We start from the raw sequence: 9870 nt of genomic DNA, 5'->3' as shown, positions 1-9870 counted from the left end.
TCTAAAGCTTCTAAGAGACCCTATGTGCATTGATATGGCCAAGAAAAGATGAAAGCATGCATGGCAATGATTCCCAAAACTCTCATCCATCAAATATGCCTCCCAAGTATCTCAATTCATCATTTTGATAAAAGCAAATCAAAGGGTTTGAGGTTTGTTTCCCAAGGAAACCCTAATGCATCTGTTCATCAACTGTGCCTTGCTTATGAAGCAACCTCAGCCCATGGTCAAATACAATCAAGGGAAGTTCTTTAGTTCATCATTTCATGCATATTTGAACTTATTTGAGTGTCCTCAATTATAAATTTATCAAGATATGAGTTTTGGACTTGAGAAGTTGATCAGTCAATTCATCTGACTATTTTGAACTACACTGAGACCTAACTTTTTATGTGTTGGTCAAAACAAGATGACCCCAAGAGAACCAATGTTCTTAAGGACAATATGAACAACTTTCATGTTCATAAAGAATTTATTTGAATCTTGGAAGGTCATCACCCGTTCCAAGACATTATAGGCCATTTTGACTGAAACCCTAATTTTGGGTCAACTTCCCAAGGACATAACTCATTCATTTTTCAGGATTTTGAAGTGAGATCAAATGAATTGGAAAGATTAAGATGTCTACTTCAAATGTTATGTTGAGCAAAACTTCAAAATTTCAAAATAAATACATGTGATAATGCAAAACATTATAGGTCACTTTGAACCAAATGCATTGAAATGTGAAAAAGTCCAACTTCAAGTGCCCATAACTTCTTCATCAAAAATCCAAATGATGCAAACTTTAGGCCCAAATTGATTGTCTTGAAAAGATATACAACTTTCATGTTGAAGATTTTGTCACTTGGAGCTTGCATGATTGAGATAGAAGGGATTGAACTTTGGCCAATTTTTAAAATTTCACATATGCATGTTTTGCACCCTACACTTCAAGTTCAGTTTTCATTAATTTCCGAGGCCCAAATGGAGTTTTGATAAACATAACATTTGTTCCTTATGAAATAAGCTTTCCAACCATTATTCATAAGGTTGCATTTCAAGTTTGTACATGGCATTTTCGAAGACTTGAATGTAATAGTGCATTTTTGGAAAATCATTTCAATTGCCATGCATGAGCTAATACAGTCCAATCTGCACGTCCATTTTACTTGCATCATGCATTGGCTTTCATTTCCAAGTGGAATTGGGCCCTCCATGCGCCTGTACAGGCTCATGCATGGAGGCCCTTTCCATTCATGCAAGCTTTGGTTCATGCATGCATCATTGCTTCTCCTATAAATACAATGCCTTGGCCTCTCATTTTAGCAACTTAAGGCGCCCCAATTGCTGCTCAACTGAAATCCTAGCCATCACTAAAGGAACTAATCCATTTTTCTCCAAAATTTTCAGATCTGAATTTTGATTTCATTGATCAATCTTCAGATCTCAAAGTTCCTAAACCTTCTCTCCTTGATCCATAGTGCCTACTGTAAGCAAAAGCATCCAAAGATCTTGACTTAAAGCCTTGCAATTCAAAGGTTTACTTCAACTGTTATTTGCTTCGAACCAGCTTGTATAATGCTCTATTTGCTTTGTTCTTGTGTGATCTGAAGTCCTCTGCATAGAGGCAACATTGCTATGCTTTCAATTTTTCAAAATCATGAAGTTCACATGAACACCACAGAATTTCCACTTCTGATTTCTCTCAATATAGAGATCTAGAATGGAATTGAGTGGTACAGGGGTGATGTACATCACCCAGCTCTCGAATGATGCCTGGATCGTGCCATTTGGTTACTATTTTAATTTTTGCAAATTTTGGTTTGGCCGAAAGTTGGCCGGAGAAGACGGTGGCACTGGCCACCGTCTAGTCTCTGGATTCAATCAGGAGTGTCCATTATGTTTTCCAGATGCAATCTCAGCCGTGCCATGTTATGATTTATAATAATGCTACATGTGATGCATTGACCAAGGAACATGGTAGGCGCGTGCGTATGTGCCTCATGGTTTTCCAGCTCAATTAATGAGCTCAGATCCAATGGCTCACACTTTTTCCTATTTTCTAATTTCTGATTTTAATATCTTTTAATTCCATTTCACTTTAAAAATTCATATCTCTCTCATTATTGGTCCAAAAATTGTGGGACCAATTTCATTCTTCTCCTTTTAATTTCTACTTTCTAAAAATGATTTTTAATATTTTTTATTTTGTTATTTGATATTTTTTTAGTAATTTTCTCTTTTCTGGTTATTTTTAATTCATTTAAAATAGTTTTGGATATTCAAAAAATACAAAAATATTTTTCCAACCTTTTTGAATGATGATAGATCTATGAAAAATATTCTCATCAATTTATTAATTGATTTGAGCTTTTAGTTCAATTAGGTTATTTTTATGCATTTTTAATCGATTTAAAAACAATTTCTGACTTTTAAAAATGCTGAATTTTTTTGTCAAACTTTGTTTGACCTTGTTGAACTTGGGATAATTCACTTGGACTTTTCAAAGTTGATTTGAAGTGAGTTTGAAGTTTGACCTTTCTTTATTATTTTAATTCAAGTTTTATTTCAATATTAAAAAATGCCAAAAATATTTTATTTGTTTCTTGACTTCTAATTCTCATTTTGCTTCTGTTTTCTATTGTTTGACCTTGATCTTCTCTATCTTTGGTCAATGCTTGTTGATTAATACATACCATTTCCATTAATTCACTTTAATTCTTCATCTTTTTCTTCTTTTTTTTATCAATTAGTTAAAGATTGGTGGTTAGTATTGATACATGGAGGTTTAATCTTCCTTGATTCAAATCTAATTCATCTTGATCATGGATCAAGTGAATGGCTTTGCATTGAGGATAGATTGCTTCCTAAATCATGCAAAGAACCTAAATCAATACAAGATCATATCTCATCTTCTTTTTGGCATGGCAAGTTGATGGAGTTTGATTCAATAATCAAGACCTCTAACTTGTGTTGTTGCCTACATTATTATTGACCGGCCTTAGATAGTTATGACTTCTACATAAGTCCAATTACGATTGCTTAACATAGCGCTAAATTTGCCTTATGGCACACTAACTATTAACACTAACCATTAACCATTAACATTTACTTCTTGCACTTTACATTTATGCAATTTACTATTCTTGTACATATTATTCATTTTCTTTTTTCTTTGCTCATTTGAGCACATGTTTATGTTAATGCAATTTTCATTTTGCTCACTTGAGCACATAATTGTATATATTATTGTGCTTGTGTTTTGTTTTGATTATTGTGGACCAAATGCAAAGAAATGGACAAATGGACTTAGTTTCTAGGACATTCCCTATGCAAATTGGAGTAAAAGGACCTTAATGTTGAAGATGGGTTAGAAGAACCAAATCTCTAAACTCACTCTTGCCCATTCTTGATTTACTTCATATAATTCTTTGATGTGTGTGCTTTTGTGCTAGGGAATCTTATGTGAGCTCACATTGAAGAACCATTGCCATGTTCATCCAAAGTGAAAGATACAAGAGACATTGGGGATCTTCTAAGAGCTTGTATGATTATGTTGATTGCTTGAGCTTACAATTATTTTGCTTGCATATTCCAAAGGATGGGAGCTACTTGGATCATCAATATGATCTCAAGAGAGAAACTTCATTTGTGGTCTTGTTTCTTATCCCTCATCTCTTGAATGATTAGGACTCTAGCCATTCTTCTTCTTCCCTCCACTCTAACCCAAGGCAAAACTTTTGTGCATACATTTAACACTTGTTTTCAACATTAGAAACCTAAGCCTTATGCTTTTGATTTTCAAACTTTCTTTTTGTAACACTTATTTTGAATTGAACTTTTAAATCAACTTTGACCATATTTTGTACATACTTTTCATTGGCAAATATAACTCATTTAAAGACTTTTGTGGTTTCAATGGCCACTCCCTATTCAAAATATTTTCATAACCTTTAGCTATTAGGTTTGAGTTATCCTTGAGGTAGATGTAATACTCACCTATATCCTTAGTGATGGACAATGAGTCTTCCATGTTTATTATAGGGTTAACCCCTCACTAGCATGTTGAAGCTATCCTCACATGGTGGATTTCTGGTTTTGGGTTGAGTTTTCTCCCTTTGATAACAAAAGACCTTAAGGCTTTTGGACCAATAAATTCACCAACTTGTTTTGAGATTTTTACCCCGAACTATGAGGTTTTGATCCTAATCTTTTTTAAGATGGTACGTAGGCAATGGGTTTATCCATCCAAACACAAAATGTAAATAACTTGTATATTATCTTCTCATCTCTTCAATCATGTTTGCACAAATAAATTTTTACAAAATACCAACCTTACAACAAGTGTGAAAAGGGCTCCCTAGGAGTACCTATGATGTTTTGGGTGCTTAAAACCTTCCCATTGCATAACCAACCCCCTTACCCCGATCTCTGACATTTTTACTAGTTTTTGATTCGATAAAACTTTTAGGTTTTTGTTCGCTTTCTAACAATTCCTTTGGATAAATAGAAGTGCGGTGGCGACTCGACTTGTATGGTTTACCTTAGATTTAATCAATATCTCTAACGGTAACGAATACCCCGCTACAATACATAAATAATTCAATTAAATAAGTTAATCAAATTTTGGATGTTACAAATCTCCCTCACTTAGAAATTTTTTGTCCTCGAAAATTACCTGAAGGAAACAAAGTTGGATACGACTCTCTCATCTGACTCTCTAGCTACCAATTCACGCTTCCACATGTCGGTTCTTCCCACGCTACCTTCACCAAGTCAATCTCCTTACCACGAAACTGCTTCACTTTCCGACCCTTTATCCGTATAGGCGATGCCTCAACAATCAGGTTCTCTTTCACATATACATCATCCACTTGGATCACATGAGATGGATCCGAAATGTATTTCCTCAACAGAGACAAATGAAACATATTATGAAGATTAGAAAGTGGAGGTGGTAAAGAAATTAGATAGGCTACCAACAAAATATGGTGTGAGCTTCTGAGACTTCAAAGCTCGACCAACACCAATTACCAAAATATCTCGCAAAAACACATGATCACCCTCCTAGAACTCAAATGCTTTCCTCCTCTTATCATGGTAAATTTTATGGAAACTATGTGAAGCCTCCATCTTCTCTTGGATCATCTTGATCTCCTCGGATGTTTAGTGCATAGTCTCAAGTTCAAGCACAAAAATTTCACCTAATTTATACCAACATAGAGGTGTCTTACACCTTTTACCATACAACGCCTCAAATGGTTTCATCCCAATACTTGAATGTAACCTATTATTGTAAGTGAACAAAATCAACGACATGTAGCAATCCCAAGCACCTCCTTGTTCTAGCATACAAGCCTTCAACAGATCCTCCAAAGATTATATGGTTCTCTCCGTTTGATTGTCCGTCTACGGATGATAACCAGAACTTAACTTCAACTGAGTACCCCCAATGTTTCTTGCAAACTATGCCAAAACCTTGACGTTAACCTCAAATCTCTATCTGACACAATACTTCATGGAATACCATGTAAGCTAACAACCTTCCAAATCTACAGTTTGGCTAACTTGTGCAAAGGATAACTGATCTTAATCGGTATGAAATGAGCCGATTTAGTCAGCCTATTATCAATAACCTAGATGGAATCACATCCCTTTTTCGTCTTTGGAAAACTTGTCACAAAACCCATGGAAATGTTGTCCCACTTCCACTCTAGAATACTCAATGATTGCATCAGACCTGGCAACTTCTAATGTTCAATCTTTGACTTCTGACAAGTCAAACAAGCATACATAAACCCATCTAATTCCTTCTTCATTTGTTGCAGCCAAAACATCTTCTTCAAGTCTTGATACATCTTAGTGGCATCAGGATGAATACTCAGACTAATTCTATGACCCTCATCAAGAATACTCTTCTTGAGCTCTATCACATCTGGTACACAAACCTTGTATTTAAACCTCATCGCACCATTCTCATCTATCTTGAAATCACCTCCTTTACCTTTTTGATTAACACTAGCCGGTCAATCAATCCCAAATCAACTTTCAGACCTTCTATGATATCTTCGAGAATACCACTGGTCAACTTCAACATGCCCAACTTCACAATGTTTGGAGTCTCTTCACACACCAAACTCATGTCTCTGAATTGCTCGATCAATTCCAACTCTCGAACTATCATCGTCGACATATGAAACCACTTCATACTCAAAGCATCGACTACAACATTGTCTTTACCAGGATGGTAACTCAAGCCAAAACCATAATCCTTTAGAAACTCGAGCCATCTCCTCTGTCTCATATTCAACTATGTCTAATCAAATAGGTACTTTAAACTCTTATGGTCACTGAACACCTTGGATCTTGAGCAAAACAGATAATTCCTCCAAATCTTCAACATGAACACCATGGCTACCAACTCGAGATCATGTGAAGGGTAATTCCTTTCATGAACCTTCGACATATCTAGAAGAGTAAGCCACAAGCTAACCATTATTCATTAACATACCACCTAGACCCATCATAGAAGCATCAAAATACACCATAAAGGACTCACTTGGATTCGGAAAAACTCATCTCTCAGAACCAGAACTCACACTTGAATAATTCATATATAACTTCTTCTCTTTCAAGGTTTGCAACACAACCCTTAGATGCTCTACATGCTCTTCATCAAACATGGAATATATATCGTCGATGAACACAACCACAAATTGATCTAAGTATGGATGAAATATTCTATTCGTGTAATCCATGAAAAACCAGTCACATTAGACACACCAACTGACATAATTGAATACTCATAGTGACCTTACTTTATTTTGAACGCAGTCTTCGAAATATCTTTTGGTTTTAAGAAAATATGATGATAACCCGAACACAAATCGGTCTTACTAAACACACAAGCGCCAACCAATTGATCCATAAAATCATAAATTCTTGGAAGAGGATACTTGTTCTTGATCATAACCTTGTTCAATTTTCAATAATCAACACATAACCTCATACTACCATTTTTCTTCTTCACCAACAATACTAGTGCTTCCAATGGCGAAACATTATGTTTAACAAAAATCTTCTCAAGCAACTCTTCCAATTATTTCTTCAGCTCACTCAACTCTGAAGCAAGCATTCTATAAGGATTCATCGAGAAACACTTCTAGAAAATCAAGCACCACCGATAACTCACCAAATCACAGTTTTGCTTTTGGCCTTCATAGAAGCTAATACCATAAACACCTCAACCTCATCCTTCACGAACTTATCCACTTGCTTAGCAGACACAAATAATTCATCCCTTGCATCAAGTCTAGAAATGACACTATCTTGTCGTAGCAGTGGATACGAACACGATTGAACTCCAACCAGCTCATTCCAAGGATAACATCGAGTTGTATCAATGGTAGACAGACAAAATCCATCCTAAAATTATTACAGGAAATAGTAAATGGACAATTCAAACAAACCCACAAAATGGTTACCGGACCTAGAGCTAGGGTATCAACAATCATACTCTCAACCATAGAAGACGACTTTAAACTCAACCTCTCATCACAATCAAGCGAAACAAAAAATGTGTAGCACCCGTGTCAATAATAGCAATCAATATAATACCATTGATAAAACACATGCCTCTATCAATCTGTCTGAGCTAGTAGTCTATGACCTCATAAAAGCAAAAATTGTCCCTCCAGATCGAACCTTATTTGGCTTCTGGCAATTAGTACTAATGTGGCCCTGTTTACTGAAGTTATAACAAGTCGGTCCATTACTCTTGCAATCTAAAATACGATGACCTATCTTTCCATATTTGAAGTACCTCATAACACTATTCTTGCATTTACTAGCACGGTGGCTTGACTCACCACACTTGAAAAACTTGACAGAAATAGGAGAATCTCTCACACTTGGCTTTCTCTCATATGAAGCTCTTTGTTTCCCTTTGTCAGCTAGAGCACTTTAAGGTTTCCTACGATACTGATTCTTCCATTTTTTTCCTTGCTAAGACTCTTATAATGAGTAGAATTGGCTATGTTATCCTCATCATATATCATACACTTATTCTCCAACATAGGAAATCGTAAAATATCCAGATAACCAATACCTTGCTTGATCTTAGGACGCAATCCGCTTTCAAACTTGATACACTCCGACCCCTCAACAACTGCAACATTGTAGTGTGGACAAAACTACACCATTTCTTCGAACTTAGCAATACACTTAGCAATTGTCATACTTCCCTTCTTTAGGTTGAGGAACTCTATCTCCTTCTTACTGCGCATGTCCTCTAGAAAATACCTCTCAAGAAAATGAGTCCTAAATACCACCCAAGAAACCACAGTACCAATAACTTCCAGTCTCTGACGCACGTTATCCCACCAGTCTTCGGCCTCTTCTAACAACATGTGAGGACTGAATTTCACCTTCTGAACTTCAGGGAAAGCCATCACTCTTAAAATCTTCTCATTCTCTCTAAGCCATGCTTGTGCACCCTCCAGATCATATCTACCCTTGATAGCCGGAGGCTTGTTTCTCTAAAATCTGTCTAGCCCACAAAACTCATCATCAGCACCTTGATGATTCTACTGACCCTATAGCACCTAAGCCACTGACTCCAAAGCATCAATGATTGCACGATCATTTCTTCCAACCATTATTTTACACACCCGAAAACAGACATTAGGAGAAATAATGCATGGATAATGTACACACACATCTCACATACTAGGGACAATTAACATGTTAAAAACCTGGACAGGTGGACTGACCTACTCTGAATTAAAAATATTTACACAACAATTTAATGTGTCACCAATGACAACCTTCAAAACGCATCAAAACATTTTATAATTACGCAACGGAAAAACATTTCATAGCAACTTCGTAATTAGAGTAGTAAACTTTAAAATAACAAAATCAACATCAACTCAAAAACATAACAACTCCCTTCCCCAATGCTACACGATCATAGCACTAAAAACCACTAACGTATGATAAAGTGATAAATAAAACTGAAGAGTAGCTCCAACTAGCCACCTTCCACACACAACAATAATGATCACTCATGAATATCTGCAAGATGTCCATGGTGGACAACATGAAGCAAAAGGGTGAGAAACAACATTCAATATGAATAGTGTAAATAATGCTAAGGTAGAGAACACATAACATAACACACATTTAATACACAACTAACAACACTGTTAGACGGTAGACTTAGATCAAGAAAGGAGGTGAATATATCACTAGTTAAAAACTAGAAGAAAAAAAAGTTTTGAAATTTTTTATGGCATGCAGAAGTAGTAACCCGAATCAAATCGTCTAACCGAACCTGCTATCAAAAAGCTTGGATACGCGTAATAGTAATCACGGTATGATAATGAATCATAAATTGATCAAACACAATTAATCACAATTAATTGAATGTAAATTAACAAGGATAGACTATTTCCAATGATCAAACACAAAAGAAAATCTATTTAGACAAATTATCGAACACCTTGTGTGCAATCGATATTGTTTGGAAACTTATGTGGTATTGTTGATCTTAAAATCCAATCACAACCTAAAGAATTGTGATCAACTTAAAAATACCTATTTCAAAATGTAATAAAAATATTACCCAAACGAATTGATCGCATGATCGATGAATTCAATAATTTGCAAATCGAGAATAAAAGAGATAGAGAGGGAGAGAGAGTACACAATGATTTGTTCAGGCAGTTCCCTAATTGACCTTGCTATGGGTATGTCTGCCCTCAATTCGAATTGAGATAATGAAATTAACCTTACTTTGCAAAAGTATGTATACAAGAGAAATGTAGCAATCCAATCACACAAGCCCAAAGCTTGATGTTGATTCTAACAATTTCTCTTCCCTTGATC

The sequence above is a fragment of the Lathyrus oleraceus genome, chromosome 4 (assembly GCF_024323335.1).
Source record: "Lathyrus oleraceus cultivar Zhongwan6 chromosome 4, CAAS_Psat_ZW6_1.0, whole genome shotgun sequence".
NCBI lineage: Eukaryota > Viridiplantae > Streptophyta > Magnoliopsida > Fabales > Fabaceae > Lathyrus > Lathyrus oleraceus.
Note: the sequence above shows the minus strand (reverse complement) of the source record.